Here is a 25,981-nt window from a genome sequence, read left to right as displayed (position 1 = left end):
AACTCCTACAATATTATTTCAGTGGTACAGGGTGGCGCACGAAAAATCGGCCCCGAGTACTAGACTGCTCATTGTCGCTTACCAATCGTCGTCTATTGTTTCGAAGTTGTTTGCATTAGCTTATTTGTCATTTCTTCACTGCCTAATTATTACGTGTTTATCTATTCTGCTCATAGCGGTCAACAAATCGTGCGTGATTGGCGAGCATTCTGTACTCGGGGCCGGTTTACCGTGCTCCACCTTATTTCACTGCGATCAGTCGCATAACGCTACAGTTGGCTAAACGAGATGTTTTGCAGAATCACGAAAATTACAAGTGTGTGAGAATTCTGTTACGAATAAAAACTCTGTACTCCAAGGCGGAGGCAAGTGCCCCGTATTGGCGCCTTCCATCTTCAGTCACCTATGCTACTAATTTTCAATTTTTCATAAGAACCACATACCAAGCACAATGAACGGTGAACGAGTAAAAATGAACGGTTTCCAAAAAGAAGCGATCACCAGTGAACTGGTTCCCAAGGATGAACGACTTTTCCCATATCTAGTGGGGACTGTACGTGCCTGCGGGTAGCCGGGGATTACCCAGAATTAGTTCGCGCGGTCAGCTGCAGTGTTGGCTTCACGGATCGCCGCCCACCACGGAGAGAGGGTAGCCGGACGCCATAGACGCCCCCCGCACACAGACAGACAGACAGAGGTTGTTGGTTGCCGCTAAAATTACGCTGTCGGCCGGGCGGAAAAAGCGAGCGCTTCCGCCGTTCCCAGCGCCACCGCTGTCGGTACTCGCTGCTCGCTGCCTTTTTCTGCTTCCGCCTGTCTGAAACGTGCCGCACAGTACGTAGACCTGTGCCAATGGCTTTCCCCGCAGTACTGCCAGCACTGTGCATCGCGATTGAGAGAGACCATCAAATCTGTTGGAGCACGCTCATGATGAAGTTAATTAATGTTCGATACAGGGTATTACAAAAAGGTGCGGCCAAACTTTCAGGAAACATTCCTCACACACAAATAAAGAAAAGATGTTATGTGGACATGTGTCCGGAAACGCTTACTTTCCATGTTACAGCTCATTTTATTACTTCTCTTCAAATCACATTAATTATGGAATGGAAACACACAGCAACAGAACGTACTTAAAACACTTTGTTACAGGAATTGTTCAAAATGTCCTCCGTTAACGAGGATACATGCATCCACCCTCCGTCGCATGGAATCCCTGATGCGCTGATGCAGCCCTGGATAATGGCGTATTGTATCACAGCCGTCCACAATACGAGCACGAAGGGTCTCTACATTTGGTAGCGGGGTTGTGTAGACAAGAGCTTTCAAATGCCCCCATAAATGAAAGTCAAGAGGGTTGAGGTCAGGAGAACGCGGAGGCCACGGAATTGGTCCGCCTCTGCCAATCCATCGGTCACCGTATCTGTTGTTGAGAAGCGTACGAACACTTCGACTGAAATGTGCAGGAGCTCCATCGTGCACGAACCACATGTTGTGTCGTACTTGTAAAGGCACATGTTCTAGCAGCACAGGTAGAGTATCCCGTATGAAATCATGATAACGTGCTTCATTGAGCGTAGGTGGAAGAACATGGGGTGCTGATAGTGCCTGCACACGCTGTACATGGTACGGAAACAACTGGTTCTCCCGTAGCCGGAACCGTGAGCCTGCTACGGTCGCAGGTTCGAATCCTGCCTCGGGCATGGATGTGTGTGATGTCCTTAGGTTAGTTAGGTTTAAGTAGTTCTAAGTTCTAGGGGACTGATGACCACAGCAGTTGAGTCCCATAGTGCTCAGAGCCATTTGAACCATTTGAACCATCTCCCGTAGCACTCTCCATACAGTGCCGTGGTCAACGTTACCTTGTACAGCAGCAACTTCTCTGACGCTGACATTAGGGTTATCGTCAACTGCACGAAGAATTGCCTCGTCTATTGCAGGTGTCCTCGTCGTTCTAGGTCTTCTCCAGTCGCGAGTTATAGGCTGGAATGTTCCGTGCTCCCTAAGACGCCGATCAATTGCCTCGAACGGCTTCCTGTCGGGACACCTTCGTTCTGGAAATCTGTCTCGATACAAACGTACCGCGCCACGGCTATTGCCCAGTGCTAATCCATACATCAAATGGGCATCTGCCAACTCATTGCACTGACCGCAAAACCAAGTTCGTGATGAACACTAACCTGTTGATGCTACGTACTGATGTGCTTGACGCTAGTACTGTAGAGCAATGAGTCGCATGTCAACACAAGCACCGACGTCAACATTACCTTCCATCAATTGGGCCAACTGGCGGTGAATCGAGGAAGTACAGTACATACTGACGAAACTAAAATGAGCTGTAACATGGAAATTAAGCGTTTCCGGACACATGTCCACATCTTTTCTTTATTTGTGTGTGAGGAATGTTTCCTGAAAGTTTGGCCGTACCTTTTTGTAACACCCTGTATACATGGTCGTCATAATTAAACTTTCGCTACTTGAAGGTGTCCCCATCAGAAAAAGAGTGCTCGTCGGCCAATGAAACATTGAGGAAACATTTGTAAGGACACGCGGGAGAGAAATAACGAATATACTATTGCAAGAAACACGTTTTGTATTCCACATGAGGGGATAATTGTTAATTGCGTACCATGTTTACGTTCCGGGTCAACAAAAGTTGCTCAATGTGACGATCACCTACATAGACGACAAACTGGAAGTTTGTAGGGATACCATTTCACAACTGTTTGCAACACTTTTCGAACGGTGGACGATTGAATTTTCCGCTGTCGTGAAGAAATTCGTGCACTGCTTGAAGATAGCACATTCCGTCTAGCATCATCAGCCATGGCTACGGAACTTCTTCCACACATTGTGGCGTAACTGGCCGTCGTCCTCTTCTGGAGCAATCCCCAAATCGCCCTCCGAACTTCCGAATCGTGCTTCTTGGACCCCAGTGCGGAAACAGGACCTCTCCGTATCTCTTTAAAGCGTCGATAATCGCGAAGAGCGGCAACACTGTTGCCGTTGTTTTGATGATACAGCTTTACGAGTAAAGCCGGGCACACCTTGCCCGGGCCCATGTTCACTATCTGCGACTGTAACGCCTGTAACGCACACTGATGCACGTTCAAATGGCTCTGAGCACTGTGCGACTTAACTTCTGAGGTCATCAGTGCGCTAGAATTTAGAACTACTTAAACCTAACTAACCTAAGGACATCGCACACATCCATGCCCGAGGCAGGATTCGAACCTGCGACCTTAGCGGTCACGCGGTTCCAGACTGAAGCGCCTAGAACCGCACGGGCACACCGGCCGACTAAGTGAGACAATAGAAATATTAGGCGGAATATAAGTGAAAACAGATATTAAATTGAAAGTTGCAAAATAATGAAAGATGTCGTCTCATACGACTCGTAAATATGGTCGGTATTAGCGACTCGTAAATATGACTGGAATTATTGAAAATGTAAATCAGAAAGGAATCCAGAAAGCAGAAAGTCCAGTGCCGAGCGAATGCGAGAGCTACGACAACGTCGAAAGGGAAATGAAAAAACGGCACAAAGCGACTACGTAGCTGCCGCATCGGGCACACAGCGTTGAGGGACATTCCGACCTTGTGCTTTATATATTCGGTAACCAGAGGGGAAGAGGAGGAGATTAGTGTTTAACGTCCCGTCGACAACGAGGTCATTAGAGACGGAGCGCAAGCTCGGGTGAGAGAAGGATGGGGAAGGAAATCGGCCGTGCTCTTTCAAAGGAACCATCCCGGCATTTGCCTCAAGCGATTTAGGAAAATCACGGAAAACCTAAATCAGGATGGCCGGAGACGGGATTGAACCGTCGTCCTCCCGAATGTGAGTCCAGTGTGCTAACCACTGCGCCACCTCGCTCGGTGTTCGGTAACCAGTATACTGCTTTGTGTAATCATTGTAATAAGGGGAGGCTTACTATATTTGTCCAGAAAAAAGCATGTTCTTTGAGATTTTTTTTCTCAGTATGTGTTATAGATATCAATGTCAAATTTGGTCAAAATGTTTATTGCTATCTCCTCTACAAACTGGGATTTTTCCGACCGGAAATGTCGAACAGCAAAGGCGGAAGTGACGTCGGAACAAAACAAAATTTCGATGTAGACTTCAACGCCCGGTATGTCACAGGTCAGACGGCTCATCTGAAATCAAAATTGAGTTGACGTTGGCGAAGTATTTAAGATTCTTTAGGGCTTGTACGTTATTCGGATCATAGGAAACATAAATAGCGCTGCGTGAAGAAGGCCGATTTCAGGCAGGTGCATTTTTTTATTCAACCACGAATAACAAACATTTCCGTTCTGTATTCGGAAAATCCGTTTCAGGGGTGGATTCTAAACACTTCTATGCATCCAAAAATGCAATTTAAAAAAAAAAAATCGATTTTTTGAACCAAAAGATAGCAAAACCTCCCCATTAAAGAGATTGGTGATCACAATTACATACTTAAACAAAACACTTGTTATGATTTCATCGTGACATTTTCACGAAAAATCCACGGCGCGGAACTGAACAGCGCACATAGATTTTTTTTAATTGTCAACAGGAAATAAAACAACAGACTTTCCGCCAGTGGCAGAGAGAAAATAAAGGGAGATTAGGCGCACGCCGTGGCTATCCGCCGGTGGCTTCAACTCGTCTGACGAGAGCCATTATGCGTGCCATTGACCTTTGAGGGAAAGTGGCGGCTACAGGACAGACAGATACGGAATGCCCGCGGTGGCGCCACATTCGGTGGCACGGGCGGGGCTCTTGACCCGGAATTCCAGCAGCAGGCGATAACGAAGTAACGCGCTGCCGCCGCGCGGCATAGGAGAGGCGTGGAACTCAAGACTGTCCGCCCTGGACGCGCGGACGACGCAGCCTCTCCGTGGGAATGGAAGAAGGCGAGAGCGCTGGTCGCCTACCGTGTGAGGTGAGGGGCTGCATTACCTAGCGGAGTGGCCAAGCTGACCTCTGTCTGGGAACTGATGTCCTGCTGTTTAAACACATCTTCCACTGTGCTGAGTTCCGACTGCTGAAATGCATCTTCCTGAAACGCTTCACCTACGAAAATCAGGTATGCTCTTTTGCTTTACCGGGAGTATTCCTGCACTTAAATGGTTAAACTTGTCTCTCGATTTGCAGGAAACTTGAGAGTGAGTACCACGCCAACGTCTTCCACATAGAATACGCTCCAGGAAGCAAAAAAAAAAAAAAAAAGTAGGAAAAAAATTCTTCACGGTAAATGATGACAGCCAAAACAGTTGCAGGATAAAGATTTATTAAAATTCTTGACCAAGGCTTCGGTATATATAAATATACCTTCATGAGAAGTAAAAAATCTAAAATTACATCCTGCAATGGAGATTAATAAAACAATTGTGCCAAAGGCGTCGTCAATAGTTAAGACATCATCTCCATTTGTACAACATGATTATCGACACAGGGTCAATGCGAACACAGTTTAGCACCAGTACTTCGCCTACAGGCTAAACTGTGTGTGTGGGGGAGGGGGGGGAGGGGGGGGTCACGACAACCTACCACTGTGTTCACAGGGATGTCGCATCAGTGAAGTAATAGCCATCTCTGCCAACGGCCTTGCCGCAGTGCTAACAACGGTTCCAGTCAGAGGGTGTGAGGCAAACTGAGGAGCTACTTGTTCGAGAAGTAGCTGCTCCGGTCTCGTAAACTGACATACGGCCGGGAGAGAGGTGAGCTGACCACATGCCCCTCCATATCTCACAGTACTTGAGGCTATTTTTTAGATCTCTCCCCAACCGAGATCGTTTGGAGCGTTATGGGTGGCGCCTTCCAACCGGTGGCGGATTTCCACCATCTAACACGCCATTTTCGACAGAATCTGGCACGAAATCCCCCAGGAGGACATCCGACAATCAGCGAATGCGCCGATAACCTCGCCGTTGAGAGCCCGTAGGCACTGAACCAATTTATCAATGAATTCGAAGCGCGAGCGTAAGCATAAGCGCCACAGGTGAGCCAACGCGTTATTGACTTGCCCAATTTGTGAACCTCTTTCTCTTGAATAAATCATCCAGTTTTTCTGAAAATGTAATCATTTGGCCACGCGGGGTAGCCGCGTGGTCTGAGGAGTCTACATCTACATCTACATCTACATCTACATCCATACTCCGCAAGCCACCTGACGGTCTGTGGCGGAGGGTACTTTGAATACCTCTGTGGTTCTCCCTTCCATTCTAGTCTCGTATTGTTCGTGGTAAGAAAGATTGTCGGTGTGCCTCTTTGTGGGCTCTAATCTCTCTCACTTTATCCTCACGGTCTCTTCTCGAGATATACGTAGGTGGCAGCTATATACTGCTTGACTCCTCGGTGAATGTATGTTCTCGAAACTTCAACATTAACTATCATCTCCGTAACGCTTTCGCGATTACTAAATGCGCTGCTCTCCGTTGGATCTTCTCTACTCTCTAACAACCCTATCTGGTACGGATCCCACACTGGTGAGCAGTATTCAAGTAGTGGGCGAACAACCGTACTGTAACCTACTCCCTTTGTTTTCGGATTGCATTTCCTTAGGATTCTTCCAATGAATCTCAGTCTGGCATGTGCTTTACCGACGATCAACTTTATATGATCATTCCATTTTAAATCACTCCTAATTCCAAGTCCCACATAATTTATGGAATTAACTGCTTCCAGTTGCTGACCTGCTGGCCTAGTCACGGTTCGTGCGACAACTCCCTTCGGAGGTTCGAGTCCTCCTTCGGTCATGAGTGTGTGTGTGTTGTCCTTAGCATAAGTTAATTTAAGTTACATTAATTAGTGTGTAAGTCTAGGGACCGATGACCTCAACAATTTTGTCCCATAGAACCTTACCATAAGTTTCCAAAATTTGTAATCATTTGTTTGTACATGTACATGAAATGTACCGATCTGCGTCTCGTTCCGATAATTCCTTCATCGTGGATTAGAGTATATTTTCTGCTGTAAATGAAGCCACATATATAAGTGATGATTTTTCCGACCGCATAGTGTCATGATCGCACAGTTAACTTCAGGCGTAAAGATGAAGTAACTGGACTAGACAGTTCGTTCCACTTGACCAGGCCATCACGTTTTCAGTGAAGTTTTCGTGGTATGGGAAGAAAGTTTCAGACAAGTGACACCACGAAACAGGGCTAGCGATTTTCTCGCATCTGCGATATTGAAGCAGCTCTATGACGGTTATGTACTTTTTTGACAGAAATCGAGCGCTGCTAAAGTAAAATTTGCAGTTAAAAGTTTGTAAGAAAGTCGGAAATGAAAAACAAAACCAGAGCCACGGCTACAGGAATAACACACTGTCTTGCCTTTATTGCCACTTAAAAGAGCTGTGAAGCAGGGAACGGCGAGTTGCTGGCTGTTGTGGCCTTCAGCTTTACTACGCGTCTCCCCGCTTTTCTCTCTCTCTTTTTTTGGTCTCGACGTTCCGTTACTAATTTTGTCAAGTGTCGATAGCTTCATGCCTCAATTTAAGTACTTGCTAACCCTTTCACAAAAGACATTGTCGCTTTAAAAACATGTACTGTACTCGCTCCACTGCCTTGGTGCATAAAGTGTTATTTATGAGGTACGCACCAAATAACACGCCACACAACACTCTGTCATTTGTTCGAGAAATTAGTTTTCGATATCTCGAATCGCTTGTAATATGATAGTGACCACATACGTTAGACAGACTGTACGTCTACATTCAGCTATAAAACTTCTAACCCGGAAACTTTTTGCATGCGTCCGTCCGTGACAAAGTGTACTCAGTGGTTAGCAACTTGATGACATAGTTTGAGATTATGATATATTAACTCGATCCATGTCTGGGTAAAAATGGCTTGCAAATACCTCTACACTCTGCAGGTCAGTGTCAAGTGTGTAGAGGAACTCAAGTTTGGAAATTTATGATAAGGTCTTAGGGGACCAAACTGCTGAGGTCATCGGTCCCTAGCTTACACACTACTTAATCTAACTTACACTAATTTACTCTAAGGACGACACACACGCGCATGCCCGAGGGAGGACTCGAACCTCGGACGGAGGGGTGGGGGAAGGGGGGAGGGGGGGGGGGGGAGGGAGCTCGGACCTTGACAAGACGCCCTAGACCGCGCGGCGGAAGGAGCTCAAGTGTCATGGTATCACAACAAAGCTTTTCCGTACTAAAAGTACGGGCAGAAAAGAAAGCTTTGTAGTGGTTAATAAAAAAATAAAAAAGAGAAGAGAAGAAAAGAAAAGAAAAGGTTGAAAGTGTGGGAAGAAATGGTGAATAAAAAGGGGCTTTTAAAATCGTAAATGACCGTGAAAAAGGGAAAGAATGAAAAGCAAATCGGACTTCGTATTACAGAAAAGCTATCGGACTTCGTGATTCGGAAAAGCTATTGTTGGGGTGGTCCTTGTGGCGTTTTTGAGCAAAAGTTAAACCAATTTCCACTACAAAAATTATTGAAAAAGAAACAGGGAATAACAAAATGTAACTGACAGGGGGAAATGGCGTAGATAAGAGTTCATCCTTTACCAGGTTAACTTGTCTTCTTTCGTGCGGCGTCCAGGTCTTCAAAAATCTCCTTCATTTCTGCGTGAAAAGTCTGCTCCGAAATCTTGCAATAAGTTTCATTGTCCAGGAATTTCTAATGTATCCAAAACCGTCTTGATATTAAATGCAATTTATTTTAGTTGCTTCTCTCCATCCTCAGAGTTTCATAACAACTTCCACAATGTCTACACATTAATAAGTTTTTTCGTCTTAATCAGATCACGTCTGCATTAAGCTTCCGCTCTCTAGAGAGACAATCAAGAAACTGATAGAAAACAAAAAAGAGTTACTCTCTGCCGTCGAGCGCTCATACGGCTGCGACGGTAGAATTTTTACCTGAGGGAACGAGTGTAGCGCGGCGAAAATCGAAGTCCCGCTACAGCTTATAACTGCGGAAATGCAGTATTAATATTTATGCTAAATTGCGTGTTTAACCTCCATTTCATGTGAATGGCGTAAGAGGAAACGGTCGTTCTTGCGGGGCGTTCCTGTCTTACAACAGTAAGCAGTTGTTCGAATAGCCTTGGCTCCGATAGCTCTTAGTTTCCGAGACGGGGTCAGCGTAAAGATAAGGCGCAGCTAAGCTGGAGTGTCTGTTGTCCGGCCATCTCCTGACCGCCGCGCTTTCTCTCAACCGCTTCAGGCAAAAGCCGGGATGGTTCCGTTGAGTACGTCCTAACTGTTCTTCAGCTAAGCTTGTTCCAACCTCTCTAATGACCTCTTCGTTGGCTGGACGTCAAACTGTAGCCTTCGTTCGTTTTTATATCTCTCGTACCTCTTAGGCGCTCAGCTGTTTAGAACTAGCGATGTGAAATTGGCGTCGTAAATACTGAAGCGCTGACTGCCCGCGTACAAAAGTTACTCTCAAATTTACACATTGTAGAGAAAATATAATGTCACTCTAACTTCTTCATTTTACTTTAGAATATTACTACGCTAATACACTAAACAAAGGAGACACATGCAGTTGAACGCGGAAAAGTCAATGCACACATTAGTGTTTCATTCTGAGAAGAAATGACATAAAAATGAGCGTTATATGAGACTACAGTCAGGTACACCTCTTGATTTTGATATCTACACTGAATATAAGAAACAACACGAGTAATTGTTGCTATCAGTTTACTGTCCCGCCATACTTGGAACGAATCAGATTCAAAACCTACTTTTACGTTGGCTTTTCTGAAAAGCATTTCAGAGACTGTCATGATGACACGATCATCAAGGCCGCCACTGATTCTTGTCATTGTCACGCTGCAAATCAGTTACAGTCCGTCTTTGATGATCTCTCTCTCTCTCTCTCTCTCTCTCTCTCTCTCTCTCTCTCTCTCAAAACAAAAAGGAAGTGACCCTGATTTCCCTCACAACTCATAAACGCATCATCCTGATAAGTCGTAAAACCGTGGCATGCATAGTTTTGTGCAGCGATTGACAGAAACCGCGTGTTGATACGAGCAGTCGTCAAGATGTTGCGTAAATAACCATTATGTCTGGCTGAAAATATTTTTGTGTTGATGACGGGTGACGGAATACGTGCGGTTCGTCAGAGACTTTTTAGAGTATTAGCACTGCCGTGAAAAATATTTGTCATGCGTCTGCCACGCCCTTAATCTGCTTTCTTAGTACTCTGCTGTTATCTTTGGCTCAATATGGCGCGGAAAGGAGTTTATTCTTCCATAATGTTAGGGCTCGAAACGTCATGGCTTTGTTTTTCTATACATTCTGCATAGCATAAGGTTCAAATGACAAAATAGATATTTTTCCTCTTGTTGTGGCTTAATTCGTTACGCTAGTCTATATGACCCGAGTGTTTAAAGTCTGACGCAACTATCGACAGCAAATGACAAATTCTATCAAGAATTCTGTTGGGAAAGTGGGTTGAAATACTTTCGAAACTACATGTATAGCCCCGGCACATAGTTAATGTAATCATAGATGAATAACTGGTAGCTTCGATGGGACGTTGTTCATTCAAACAATATAATACCGAGTAAGTCCTCAAAATGTACGATGAAAATATTGATACTATGCAGTAGTACTACTATTTATGTTTTGAAAACAAATCAATACAGGAAAGTTATATGGTACATAAACTGGAAAAATCAAGGCGTGCAGTTTTTTCATCGATCTAACACATGAGCTTCTTCACATTCAAAGCATTGTCTACAACAATTTCTTGATGAAGTGGGAATAATCCTAGTCACTCCTTATACTGAGGCTAGAAAAAAAAGCTACCACGAAATGAACAATCAGCGGTCGTTTTTAGAATAATACAAACAGGACATTCTTATATACGAAGTTCCACTACTGGAAAACAAACCCCAAACGTGCCAGATGCAATTTCTGTCGAAGTTGTGACTACAAAGCCGTGTTAGGTTTTCAATTTGCAACAAACATGTTTACAAAAATAACGTTGCGTACCACGCCCAGATTGTTGAATGTAATAAGTTTCCTGTATTTATGTTTAGCTACGGCCGCTAAGAATTAAGAAATAACAGTTACTGCAGTTTTCCTAGCTGTTAGAAACATCAGTTTTGTTCTATTTCAAAATAAGTGCACAAAACTTTTTTTATCTTCGCAGTGACAGTTAGCTTGTAATGCTGTAATATTTATTTCATGGCAAATATGTCGTAATCATTTTTGGTACAAGAAGCGAGAATTCATGAGTTACTGTTATTGTAATTTTTGATGTAGGTTAGTTGTCAGTTTCCTGTTTTGTTTATCTTCAAGCTAAGTAAAAATCGAATTTGCTCTACATCCCGTGGTCCGCTGCGATAGCTCAGTGGTCAGCGCGACGGAATGTTGCGCAAACGGGTCCGGGTTCGATTCCCGGCTGGGTTGGGGATTTTCCTCCAATCAGGAACTGGGTTCTGTGTTAGGTAACGGCCTTACCGCAGTGGATACACCGGTTCCCTTCAGATCACCGAAGTTAATCGCTGTCGGGCATGGACGGCACTTTGATGGGTGACCATCGGGGCCGCCTTGCGCTGTTGCCATTCTTCGGGGTGCACTCAGCCTCGTGATGCCAATTGAGCAGCTACTCGACCGAATAGTAGCGGCTCCGGTCAAAGAAAACCGTCATAACGACCGGGAGAGCGGTGAGCTGACCACATTCCCCTCCTATCTGCATCCTCACTGAGGATGACACGGCGGTCGGATGGTCCCGATGGACCACATGTTGCCTGAGGACGGAGTGCTTTTCGACATTCCAGTGCGTTACCATTAAATGCACGATAATATTTTTCTTCTTGCAAAGGCTTCTTTGATTCTAATGTTGAAAAGTTTTTTTTTCAATATAAAATTAAACTTACAATAACTTTTAATGATTTATTAGTATTATGCCCCTAAAAGCCAATCGAGTTATTGTGACGTGAAAGAACATGTTTGTATAGCTTTCTTAAGGAAAGGAGCTGGCTTTTTTGGGTCGAGCTAGGTTTCAGTCACCACTTGGGACTTTTCATACGTCACCTGCCAATGAGTAGTTACTTGGGGCTTACGTCGTTATCACGAATGTTGTACAGTGGTAACCGTTCATGGGGATAAGCTGTACTCGCCTGAATGACTACTACACGGATGCTGCGTTACTGAAACATTACCTGCAGATTGCGGGGGAAATGGTCTGGGATTAGTTGTGAAACGCGACGGCTATCGGGAATGTTGAAAGCCGCCCGCCTGACGCAACGCAGAATTCGCGCCACGCCCATAAGGCCTTGCCGGGCACGGGCACGGCGAGCGAGCGGCACCTGTTCCTTCCGCTCTGAAAAAGCCAGCCGCGTGGCGCAGCGTCCTGCCGGCGGAGGAGAGGGGTTCAGATCCCCGTCTCGTCTCTGTTTCCGCGGCGACGATACCACCTCTTCTCTGATTCTAGTTCAGGCCATGCCAGTGTCCCGCCTTTGGAGGAACTTTGTTCTTTGACTTCCTTGCTTGTTTGAGTGGTCAACACTCGTACAGCTATCTGATGCAAAATTCCGTAATGTCATTAAAGGGACCACACCTTGGTTCAGGTAGAAAAAAATCGATTTTCGGTTTGCATCATATTTCCATAGATTAAGATTTTATTAAGTACTCTGAAACGGATTTTGCTGATAAACATTTTTTTCGAGCATTTAAAGAGCATTTTCATACCAAGTGTGTTTATGTGCTACGCCCACTTTTCTGTCACCCACTGTCGACTGTAAACCATATGGAGATGCCATTATTAGCAAAACAGAATGTGAAGGACGTGTTCAAAAACGTTTGGGAACAAGGCTGAGAAAACTAACTGTTGATATGAGAGGCCAATAATTAGAAGATGGAAGATCGTTGACTGGACAGGGTCGGTTAACTAAAACTGCAATAGAAAACTTGCAAGTATAGTATGGGCAGGCAATTAGGAGAAATAAAGAAAATCTGGCGGCAATAAAGAGAGATCTTTGGGCCATATTCTTCCGTAAGTCCTCTACTGATGATAACCCATGTCATTGATTGTGTCCATCAGGAGAAAACTCGTGGTGCAAATACAACAGGGCTCAGGCAACTTGAGAACCTTATTCTCGCCAGTATTCTCTTCCTGCTGCTGTTATTACAGCAATTAAACCTATTTTCAGAGACTTGGCTCCTCCTGACCATCTAAGGAAATGTCTGCATGGGCAGACACAGAACCCAAATGAATGTTTCAACGGCATAATTTGGAACCGTCTTTCTAAAACTGTATTTGTAGGCATGCATGCAACGAAAGTAGGAGTTTATGATGCTGTTATTACATTCAGTTGTGGTAATATTGGAAAGTGTTGGGTACTCAAAAAGCTGGGAATTAATCCTGGTGAAAATATGATCACTGGGCTGCAACATTGCGATAAAATGAGGATAGCCAATGCAGACATGTCTGCTTCTAATATGGCCAAGAAAGCAAGACAAACATCCAGGAAGGTGAAAAAGAAGCTGGAAGACCTGCTAGAGGCCAATGCAGTAGGACAGTTTTAATTACCTGTAACAAATTTCAAAAGTTTTTTCTTTAAAGTCAATTTCCCAGAAACTAAAATTTTCAGTTCATATGTCCCATTGTATCAGAAATTATCATAGATAAATGAATGAAATTTTCAGAGTCTTTGTGCAACATAAAAAGCCACATTCATTAATATTACCACATTAGAAAGTTCACAAAAAAGATTTTCTGCAGAAAAAATACTTAATATTTTTTGTTAATATATTTGAAAAAGTATTTCTTAACAACTATAAAATAGATAAAGTAGATTTTAGTACAGTTGACTCCTTTAGCACCATGTAGCATACAGTAAAAATACTAAGGTCTTGCATCAAATACGTTTTTTTCAGAAATGGGTCAAATACTTACCTAAATTAACATGGGCTAAATAGGCAGGGTGTAGTCCAGTTAAGATGTTGCAGGTGTTATTTCTTAAAATGCAGTGAGACCGCGAGACTCCGGAGAATCGTACTCTATGGGTCTTACAAATACTTAAACGAAATATTTATCGGCGTCTTTCCTATTCGTAATGGATACAGGTTTCTAGAGGCAGTAACAGCTTCAGAGAACAGATTGATTCACATACAGTGTTCGCGCTTAACTGTCGAACAGTTACTGTGGTGTATTTTCTATATGCGGCCTGGTTGTAGTGTCCGAAAACGTTTGTGTCAAAACAGAGTTCGCCGGGTTATTTTACAGTTGTTGCTGATGGTCCTAGCTTCCACTTCATCCACGATTCGAAGGGAAGAAAGTAATTGAAAGCTTGTTTTCTGCACTTTTAACGCCTCATGCCCGCCAAGAACACTACATAGTAAACTGTGTTCTTCGTGCGACACACAGTTTCAATGTGCCAGCAAATTTCAAAACAGTGGACAGTCAGCTGCTCCATTGTGGACATTCCCTCTCTCTCCGTTCGAGCAGGCCTAGCAAGGCCCGACACTACCGACCGACCGCCGTTTCATCCTCAGACAGTACGTGTCACTGGGTGCGGATATGGAGGGGTATGTGGTCAGCATACTGATTTCCGGGCCGTTGTCAGCTTTCAAGATCGGAGCCGCTACTTCTCAGTCGAGCAGCTTCTCAAGGGCTGAGTGCAGCCCGCTTCCCAACAGCGCTCGCCAGACGCGTACGGTGACCCATGCGACTGGTAACAGCCTGACAGCGCTTAACTTCGGCGATCTGACGGGAAACGGTGTTACCACTGTGGCAAGGCCGTTGGCTGTTGAGGACATTAGCCCTACACAGTGTTCTTTTGCTACCATATGATGTTTCGTAACACTTTCCAGACCCAATGAAAAACATGCCCGAAGGCTCTGAAGTCAAGTTTCGGTTTGGGAGATGCCGGTTTCATCCCCCAATTTATGACTTCGAGGGTTTATAGAATTCTCTTCTAAAATGCAAATTACAATTTTCGTACTTGTTTTATGTCCTGGGAGACGAAGAATATGAATAATTACAAGTGAGAAATCAGAAAGGTGCGGCCAGAATCTGGGCAACAGTGAACTGACAGGATGCAGAATGAGTGTTCAATGAGCTCAGTCAGTAGAGCACTTGCCCGCGAAAGGCGTAGGTCCCAGGTTCGGGCACGGATCCGGCACGCGGTTTTATCAGCCAGGAAGTTTCAGATCAGCGCACACTCCTGTACAGAGTGAGAATTCATTCCGGAAACAAAACAGCAGATTGTGAGTAGGTCAGGTCTCCGCAATAACTTCTCTTCCAGGAGTGCTAATCCTGCAAGGTATGTGGGAGAGCAGCTTGGAAGGTCGGAGATGAGGTACTGGCAGAAGTAAAGCCGTGAGGACGGTCGTGAGTCGTGCTTGGGTTGTTCAGTCGGTTCAACACTTGCCCGCTAAAATCAAATGTCGGTGGTTCGAGTTCCGCTGCGGCACAAATTTTTAATCCGCCAGTACTTTCAAATGACAGATTTTTTTATGATACTCATTGGTGACCTTAAGCAAGAGTATGTCTCAAGCTCATCAGTCGTGCGGTTAACGAGCTGTCTTTCTGAGTAGACCAGAAAAGAATATTGCCAGGTATTCGACCGAACGATAAAAGAAAGCAATGTCCACCATCTGCACTGGAGCTAAACTTATACATTGCCGTATCCATTTTTTCTGATGATTTCAACAGATCAGAAGATCAACGCTAGAAATACCTCGCACCAATCAGAAACAAATTGATGAAGTATTATTAGTGGTCGTTGGGCATCAGTGTGTGATTTACTGTCGAAATTACGAAAGCATAACGTTCCTAGAAGAGCCAACCAATATATTGACTCATCTTACAGATATCTTGCACAAAGACCATGAATGTGAAAGTCGAGAGATTGGAGTTGACAGAAGGCTTACCAACAAAGGTTCTTCCCGTGCATCATTCGGACTGGAACAGGGAAGTTTGGAAGTGACACAGATAAACAAAGTACCCTCCGCGACTCCTCGTGAGCTGGATTGAGGAGTATAGCCATCGATGTAGTATCAATCTGTTGGTGTTGGAGAAAGACTTTATTTGGCCGTTACTGACAAGCGAAGGGGAACTCTCGCTAACAGAGAAATAGAGATGGTGAACATAAGTGTGAACGTAATAGTGGTTGATGGAATTGATGGGACCCAAATTCTTGATGAAAGACAGAAAATTTCTGCAGAATCTTGAAGTAACTGCAACAGGGTTTGCATTTGCCATCCATGTCCATTTTCCTTGTAGGCATTATTTCGTATTCTGAAGACAGGCATTACAGAAGCTGCATAAGTAACGTCACACTTTTCAGGGAATTTTGCAGTCGTATGTAAAAGAAATGTCAGAAAGATTTGTGTATCAAATACTTTTGGAGACTGTTAAAAACGTTGGTTACCATTTGCGTTATCACAGTATGAGTACATAACAATAAAGAAACTGGAATTTGTATTGCTGACTTCTTTTCGCTAATTATCATAAGAATAATCAACTTTTGGTAAGAAGTAATCAGTATGCATGAATAGCCGTTCCGTAGCATCAATCTTCCAAACGACAGATATACCTGGTGATGATATTCTCCGAATACGAACGTACGCTGTCTGTGTACACCTTGTGAGTCACGATCTGTTTTAACAAACACAGGTGTAAAGTTTTAACTTTCACGAGAATTTATGCACAAGCAAAACATTGCAACACTATTTCCCAAAACTTTTGCCTTCAACCAGATTGATGAACCAGTGATAAATGAACCCAGCAATGAAATGAAATAAATTATCAAACAAGGTCAAGATTTCTGTGTATGCTTTGACATGTTTACATGCACTCAGTACCTATCAGATAACCGCGAGGTAACTCACTTCTGTCAGATAGCGACATCGTTCTACTTTTCTAGCGACGATTGATGGAAGATGTAGAACAGGTGGCGTTCATAATAGGCGCAAGACTCTGTAAGGATTCTGATTGGTCACCATCTCTGTCTGCTTCTTTCCTTCCCTTCTGCATGCACAAACAATTCAATCTAGCAAGCTACCTCTGATTGATGATTTTCCTATTGACGAAAAGCTTCTTTTGTTTAAAACGTACTTTCCTTGTTTTTCACGGATTTATTTATTAGTAGCAGCAACGGAGAGTGGCTATTGCCGCTAAGAATGTGAATCGAAATACGTCAAACGAGGGAAACATACCTTCCAAAAATTTTAATTACGGTTGTCGTACTACAGAGGGGCGCTTTGTGTGTTCAAAAATACCTAGGCACAGTGTTGGAAAGAATTAATATTGTAAGATTAATTAACGTGACAGTGTCGCCATACACTTAGAGACGGGTCAGTCCGTTGAATGTGCTCACATTTCGGGAGATGTGTAAGATTCATGTATGGTAGTCCGATTCATTTCCCTGGGGTTGTACAGATCTCCAAGTAATTATGCTTACTTTAAAACAGTCACATAAGCTACTCTACTAGTACCTATGATGTGAAGAATGATTATGTGCGATTAATTTTTTACTTTCCTTTGGAATGAACGAAGTTTTAAGAAAGGTTGTATGAGGACATAAAATCGAAAGAATTTCATTCCTGAAGAAAAACAATTCAAAGTGCTATAAATCGCTAATATGTTGCAAGTCATCGTCATCATATCATCCTCACATCAGCCATTAGGTCCTTGTTTTTGTGCAGCCTGTAACGGTACCCTTCTCCAACTGGCTTAAATATTCTCATCTGGGGAGGTTGTCTTTCTCCACTGTTCCTTTCGAGGTGTTGCTTCCAATTTCTTCTGTTTTTCTTGTATTTCGGTGAGGATGTTTAATATGTTCAGCTCTTTCCTTAGCTGCATGTCATACCTCAAAATCGGAATTTCTTCGGGACTCTTTCACGTTGAGTTTCAAGGAACCCATTTCGCAACGCCGCTACAATATAGTGTATTGCAACAGAGATTCTGCATCCGATAAAATGCAGTAAAGTACCAAAAAAGTAGCGGTGACTACTCTTTATCTTGTTCTAACAAAACAAAAAACAAAAATTGACATCTGAGATAAGACGAATGTTGCGAACAGGTGAAATGCCGTTGCAGTTATTTCCTCGTAGTTTCAAGCCTAGTTCCATCCATATATCGGATGCCAAGTGTCGAGATATATACTGTCCGCGATTACAAAATCCACGGTACTTTGAATCGGTCTATACAAGCGATGCAATGACATTCGAAATCTGCTGACCGCTTAAGGGGAAGTGCTACGCCTTGCCACAGTCACCTGAGTTTTGGAGTCATCGTATGCTGGCCACAAAAATTCTGCGTTGCGCATCAGAATGCTCCTTCCACAGACATTCCTACCACATGGACTCTGCAAGAGCACATAGTCTTACGTTGCTTGGTACATGTCTTTCGATTAACGGGAATTTCACGATTAGCAACCAGCGCAGTTATGCCCATGGGTCTCTGTTGAAGTGGTGGCCTCACAGATGAGAAGACATCGACTCTCCGCAAAACAATTACGAGCGCGTTAGGGATCGAATGCAAGACCTAATATGCGGACAGCCAGCCACTCTAACATAAGTAGTGGGAGCTTGATAATTTCGGTGCAGGAGGAGAGACAAGGGAACAGAATTTAACGTGCCCTCGATACCCAGATCAGTAGAGAGGGAACACTAGCTTAATTGGACGAGCAGAGGGCTGTAGTAGCCTTCGGTCATCTTGAAGGAAGTCTTCGTCTAAAATGATTTAGAGAAACTGCACGACCGAAACCGGGAAGGCTAGAGTTCGATTCGTTTAGGACTACCCGTCCTACGCCTCGACGCCTCACTCTAAAGAACCGAACATTGGGGCTCCGTTTTAAGGAAGCCTAGTTTTCCACGCGTCTCAACGTTGATGACATCGTACCTCTTGAAGTACCTTTAGTACAATGATATAATTTAGCAGGTACATTCAATGGTGTATCTGAATAGTGTCTGCAAACGCTGTTTCGGATACAGTTGGTATTAAAGGCCTTCCGTCGGGTAGACCGCTCGCCTGGTGCAAGTCTATCGATTTGACGCCACTTCGGCGACTTGCGCGTCGATGGGGATGAAATGATGATTAGGACAACACAACACCCAGTCCCTGAGCGGATAAAATCTCCGACCCAGCCGGGAATCGAACCCGGGCCCTTAGGATTGACCGACTGTCGCGCTGACCACTCAGCTACGGAGGGCGGACTGTGGCGGGGTGAAATTACGTGCAATGTTTATTGGATGTCGCTAAAATGGTTCAAATGGCTCTGAGCACTATGGGACTTAACAGCTGTGGTCATCAGTCCCCTAGAACTTAGAACTACTTAAACCTAACTAACATAAGGACATCACACACATCCATGCCCGAGGCAGGATTCGAACCTGCGGCCGTAGTGGTCGCGTGGTTCCAGACTGTAGCGCCTAGAACCGCGAGACCACCGCGGCCGGATGTCGCTAAGTGCTGTCGTTCTGAAATACGGGATGAGTATAGTCTAGTGACGGTGCCGTCTGAGTTAGCCTGCCTCAAGACACGTACACAGTTTCTGACTGCAATACTTGACTGATTAAAACTCTCTGGCTCTCGTCCTTAATCTAGAGAGGCTTCCTTTCTGCCTTTAGTCGCTCAAGCGAAATACTTCACACTGTTCCCTCATTTCTTAACCATTGCTTTTTTTTGGACTAACATTCCGTGTTTGTCCTCTCTTCCGTTACAACATGTCTTCTAAGGGTTTTAATCCTGTTTTTACCACGAGATTGGTCACTGCCGTGGCAGGTCGGGTCATCGAGTGGTCCCCCTCCTGTGTATCTGGCAGCCCAGATGCGCGATAAGCCTGTTTTCTGGCTGCTGCGACGTTTCGTAAAACTGGCTAGCAATCTGTTCAAACCGGTCTCGCATTAGTGGTATCCCGGTAATTCTGTGCAACTCTCGAGTCGGGAAGTCGTGTGGGAGATGAACGGCGAGTCGCTACTCTGTCGTGCGGTCCTTGCAGCGGACTTACGTGATCGTCTGCTGCGTCCTCCCGCACCACGGCCGCGTTTCTAGCACTGGCGTGGTGTGTCTAGGGTTTTAAAGTTTTGTGATGTGTCTGGACTCTTGCCTAAACTTTTAGGCTGGAAGTTTTAGTGGCTGGCTCCTCCCTTTTTTCCTTGCGGTCAGCCAGTCACTTCCATCTACTACATTGTTTTAGCTCCCTCTACCACTTTCTTCTTGCGTTGTCATGTTTTACTGCTGACGGCTTGCTTCGTCCCACGTTTCGGTGTGGGTAGGCACATAAAATGGTTAAAATGGCTGTGGGCACTGAGGAACTTAACATCTATGGTCAGCAGTCCCCTAGAACTTAGAACTACTTAAACCTAACTAACCCAAGGAAAGCACACAACACTCAGTCACCACAAGGCAGAGAAAATCCCTAACCGGGAATCGAACCCGTGAACCCGGGCGCGGGAAGCGAGAACGCTACCGCACGACCACGAGCTGCTGACGGTAGGCACATATTTTTCCAACCTAGTTACCTGTGTTTTACGTTCTGTTTTATCTTACTGTTCTTTGTATTTTCTTGACACCCATCTCAATCTGTTACTGAGCGGGCGCTGAAGACATCTCCGTCGTGTGCGCCCATACATCCCTGTCCAACAACAAGCAAGCAACTCTAGCACTGGCGAGTCAGTACCAGATATAGCGTGATGCCGCAGTGCGAGGGTACAGTTGACCTGTCCATAGGATTTAGTAAAGGGTAAAGCGCACGTATACGGCCAAGCGCTTGATCTATTACCTCTCTGATATGCGGCCTCTAGATGAGGTGTCTGTCTAGGGTCATCCCAAGACGTTTTGCAGTGCGAGACTGCGATCGGGTTTCGCGTGATCTGCACTGGCTGAAGGTCCACAGGCACGCTACGCGCGTGATAAATCACAGCGTTGTTCTAATTGGCATTACGCTTCAGGCGCCATTCAGTCGCCCAGGCTCCGTGTACGTCGCGTGCTGTCTGCAAAGGGCGATGCAAGATGCCTTCCTTAAAGCACCGTGCTTACTAGGGAACCCCCCATTGCACCCCCCTCAGATTTAGTTATACGTTGGCACGGGGATAGGCCTTGAAAAACTGAACACAAATCACTCGAGAAAACAGGAAGAAGTTGTGTGGAACCATGAAAAAAATAAGTAAAATATACAAACTGAGGAGTCCATGTGTAAGATAGGCAACATCAAGGACAGTATCAGGACAGGGACGCCGTGGTCCCGTGGTTAGCGTGAGCAGCTGCGGAACGAGAGGTCCTTGGTTCAAGTCTTCCCTCGAGTGAAAAGATTACGTTCTTAATTTTCCGTTCATTGACGCCTCTGTTCACTGTAGTAAGTTCAGTGTTTGTGTTTTGCGACCGCACCGCAAAACCGTGCGATTAGTAGACGGAAGGACGTGCCTCTCCAATGGGAACCGAAAACATTTGATCGTAACGTCATAGGTCAACCGATTCTTCTACGGATAAACATGTCTGATATATTCTATACGACACTGGTGACGGCATTTCCGTCAGATGACAGGAATATATTGTCGACCCACCTGACTTGTACACTTGGCGAATAGGTAAAAAGATTCTTCTACCATGCCCGATTTAGGTTTTCTTGTGGATGTGATAATCACTCCCAAAAAAGTGATGAAAACATACGAGTTTGGCACATAAACTGCAACAAATGAATGCAACAGTTTCACAGTCGCACAGTTTTCCCTGTGCTCTGTCAAAACATATGTTTTTAACGTTTTCAAATTTTTCCTTGTGCAGACCGTCAAATCTTGCGTATGTCCAAGCAAATCTGAACATGTCCTGGAATTTTGGAGAGCGAAGTTGATTATGTGTGAGTGCCTGAACTTTGATAATTGACACGGACGGACAGATAATAATTGTCTGAAAATAAAAAATTAAACTTTTGACTCGAGGAAGGACTTGAAGCAAGGACCTCTCGTTCCACAGCTGCTCACGCTAACCGCGGGACTACGGCGCTCCTGTCCTGATACTCTCCTCGATGTTGCCTATCTTACACATGGACTCCTCAGTTCGTATATTTTGCTATATTTTTCATAGTTCCACACAACTTCTTCCTGTTTCCTCGATTGATCTGTGCTCAGTTCTTCAAGGCCTATCCACTGTGCCGACTTATAACTTAACCTGAGGGGGGTGCGATGGGGAGGTTCCCTAGTAAGTGGCTTTACGCTTCAGGCGCCATTCAGTGGCCCAGGCTACGTCGCGTGCCGTCCGCAAAGGGCGATGCAAGATGCCTTCCTGAAAGCACCGTACTTAGAGTGCGGTGTCGTCTGCGTAGAGTGACAACGCCACTCTCTCTCTGACTTGCGTAAGGTGTACAGGGAGTGTAGAAGGGCGCCAAGGATACCACTAGCGGCAGGCTAGTGTAGGCCCCGCTGTCGACACGGCATCTCCGGCGCGGACATGGAAAGTGCGACGTCGCAGTGACGCGGTGGGCCCGGCGTGTGGCTTCAGTGCCGCCAGTGCAGTGAGTCTGTAAAGGAGGCCGTCGTGCCACTCGCAAGTAAAGGCCCTGCAGACGTCCAGGAGCACCCGATGACCCTGAGCTCTATCAACGCTCCGAGGCGCAGTACCTGTTGTTGCGTACTTACAAGGGGAGGCCACGACTTTTGGAACGCGGATTTACTGCAAACTTCGTACACTCGTAGTACCCCATGAGGACAACAACATGTGTAAGCAGTAGCGCGTACTTCTCAAGCGTTACTGAGAACTCGCAAGATAATTTCCGTCGTCAAATATACACTCCTGGAAATTGAAATATGAACACCGTGAATTCATTGTCCCAGGAAGGGGAAACTTTATTGACACATTCCTGGGGTCAGATACATCACATGATCACACTGACAGAACCACAGGCACATAGACACAGGCAACAGAGCATGCACAATGTCGGCACTAGTACAGTGTATATCCACCTTTCGCAGCAATGCAGGCTGCTATTCTCCCATGGAGACGTTCGTAGAGATGCTGGATGTAGTCCTGTGGAACGGCTTGCCATGCCATTTCTACCTGGCGCCTCAGTTGGACCAGCGTTCGTGCTGGACGTGCAGACCGCGTGAGACGACGCTTCATCCAGTCCCAAACATGCTCAATGGGGGACAGATCCGGAGATCTTGCTGGCCAGGGTAGTTGACTTACACCTTCTAGAGCACGTGGGGTGGCACGGGATACATGCGGACGTGCATTGTCCTGTTGGAACAGCAAGTTCCCTTGCCCGTCTAGGAATGGTAGAACGATGGGTTCGATGACGGTTTGGATGTACCGTGCACTATTCAGTGTCCCCTCGACGATCACCAGAGGTGTACGGCCAGTGTAGGAGATCGCTCCCCACACCATGATGCCAGGTGTTGGCCCTGTGTGCCTCGGTCGTATGCAGTCCTGATTGTGGCGCTCACCTGCACGGCGCCAAACACGCATACGACCATCATTGGCACCAAGGCAGAAGCGACTCTCATCGCTGAAGACGACACGTCTCCATTCGTCCCTCCATTCACGCCTGTCGCGACACCACTGGAGGCGGGCTGCAAGATGTTGGGGCGTGAGCGGAAAACGGCCTAACGGTGTGCGGGACCGTAGCCCAGCTTCATGGAGACGGTTGCGAATGGTCCTCGCCGATACCCCAGGAGCAACAGTGTCCCTAATTTGCTGGGAAGTTGCGGTACGGTCCCCTACGGCACTGCGTAGGATCCTACGGTCTTGGCGTGCATCCGTGCGTCGCTGCGGTCCGGTCCCAGGTCGACGGGCACGTGCACCTTCCGCCGACCACTGGCGACAACATCGATGTACTGTGGAGACCTCACGCCCCACGTGTTGAGCAATTCGGCGGTACGTCCACCCGGCCTCCCGCATGCCCACTATACGCCCTCGCTCAAAGTCCGTCAACTGCACATACGGTTCACGTCCACGCTGTCGCGGCATGCTACCAGTGTTAAAGACTGCGATGGAGCTCCGTATGCCACGGCAAACTGGCTGACACTGACGGCGGCGGTGCACAAATGCTGCGCAGCTAGCGCCATTCGACGGCCAACACCGCGGTTCCTGGTGTGTCCGCTGTGCCGTGCGTGTGATCATTGCTTGTACAGCCCTCTCGCAGTGTCCGGAGCAAGTATGGTGGGTCTGACACACCGGTGTCAATGTGTTCTTTTTTCCATTTCCAGGAGTGTATATCTGTGCGTGGCCATTTTTACCATGAAGCGGCTGCAGCCGAGCGCTGCTCAGCTCTAGATGACGCAGCAGGAGCACCGTGGTCCCGTGGTTAGCGTGTGGAGCTGCGGACCGAGAGGTCTTTGGTTCAATTCTTCCCTCGTGTGAAAAGTTTAATTTTGCCATCATGGTTAGCTCAGCGTGTTCGGTCAGAGGGCTAGCTGCCCTCTGTAATAATAATAATAAAACTGAGTAAATGGATCAACAACGAACTGAAACGGGTGTCTTTCGCCGTCCGCCCAGAGCAGATACAACGAACGGAAACGAACAAAATGAGATTTAAAAAAAAATAAGAAGTGGTGCTGGCACGGTAGCCCAGCGTGTTCGGTCAGAGTTAATAGCCCTCTGTAATAAAAAAAACTGAGTTCATGGATCAATGAAAAATTTTAACGGATGTCTTACGACGTCCGCCCCGAGCATATGCAACGGAAGTAAACGAACAAAATGAGATTTAAAAAAAAAAGCGCGTTCGGTCAGAATGTTAGCTACCCTTTATAATAAAAATACTGAGCGAACGAATCATCGAACAAACTGAACGGATGTCATCAGACGTCCGCTCAGAACAAATTCAACGAACAATATAGAACAAAACAGTTTTTTTAAATTTTTTTTATAAAAGTGGTTGGCGTTCTAGCCGCTTGGTCGCTGGATCGACTTCCGTTCGTCTTTTTTTTATATCAACACAATCATTTTCTTTATTATTTATATTACAATTGATATAATGCGGAAAATACGTGTAATCGGATGAACTTTTATTAAATTTACAATGTTATTTGGCAATCTACTAATTTTTATTATCACAAATGATATATTCTTAACCATCGACCAGTAAACGACTAAACGCATAAAGTGATAATGAAAATGTATGCTTTCCGTGATTTGAGAAATCCCTTATACCTGGAAGGAGCCCGAAACGACTCGTTACCTCCAAGTTTTGTCCGGCACAGACGGCTTTCGAAAGATGTACAATTAATCGTCGCTATCGAAATTACGAGTACAAGTTGCAGGATCGTATTTTTCGTAAAAACATGGAAAACATAAAGTTAAACGGCACCAGCTGCATTGAAAAAATGCTATGCTTCCGCATGCGGAAGGTCTTTTGACGTTTTCCGTGGAAAAACGAACCTGGTTAACATTTTCAACAACTTCTCTTTCAGACGATAGTTTGGAAGAAAAACCATGCACAACGCAGTATTTTCTTTAAAATCGGCACAGATATTTGGTTATGCAGTATCGAGTATACTTTAATAGTGTCTTCTGAGAAACAATTTTTCGTTCTCTTTCGATTAAATATGAACAGTTTTGAAGACACGGACAAGCATACATTTTAAGTATCACTTTATGCGTTTGGTCGTTTATTTGTCGATAGTTATGAATATTATATTATTTGTGATAATGAAAAGGAAAAAAAACTGACGAACGGAACTCGATCCAGCGGTCCAGTGGCTGGATTCAGGGCGGACGTCCGATGACACCCGTTCAGATTGTTCGTTCATCCGTTCGCTCAGTCTTTCTATTAGAAAGGGAAGCTAACGCACTGACCGAAAACTTTTTTTTTTTTTTTGCAATTTATTCGTTGTTGATCGTTGTGTTTGGTCGTTGCGGACGTCACATGACACCCGGTCGAGTTTGTTTGTTGATCCTTCCACTCAGTATTATTATTACAGAGGCCAATCAGCTCTCTGACCGAACACGCTGAGCTACCGTGCCGGATTTTAAACCTAATTAACCTAAGGACAGCACACAACACCCAGTTATCACGAGACAGAGAAAATCCCTGACCCCGCCAGGAATCGAACCCGGGAACTAACAC

The 25,981-nt window shown here is 45.3% G+C and overlaps 1 protein-coding gene and 1 pseudogene across 1 annotated transcript in view; both read left to right on the top strand.

The window, feature by feature from the left end:
* The window catches only part of LOC126365893 (uncharacterized), a 468,728-nt gene that overhangs the window by 135,532 nt on the left and 307,215 nt on the right, over positions 1-25,981 (top strand). The window lies entirely within an intron of this gene.
* LOC126268251 (5S ribosomal RNA) lies at positions 11,416-11,533 on the top strand (annotated as a pseudogene).

Source organism: Schistocerca gregaria, chromosome 4, assembly GCF_023897955.1.
Source record: "Schistocerca gregaria isolate iqSchGreg1 chromosome 4, iqSchGreg1.2, whole genome shotgun sequence".
Classification (NCBI taxonomy): Eukaryota; Metazoa; Arthropoda; class Insecta; order Orthoptera; family Acrididae; genus Schistocerca; species Schistocerca gregaria.
This window is presented reverse-complemented; position numbering and strand designations above follow the sequence as displayed.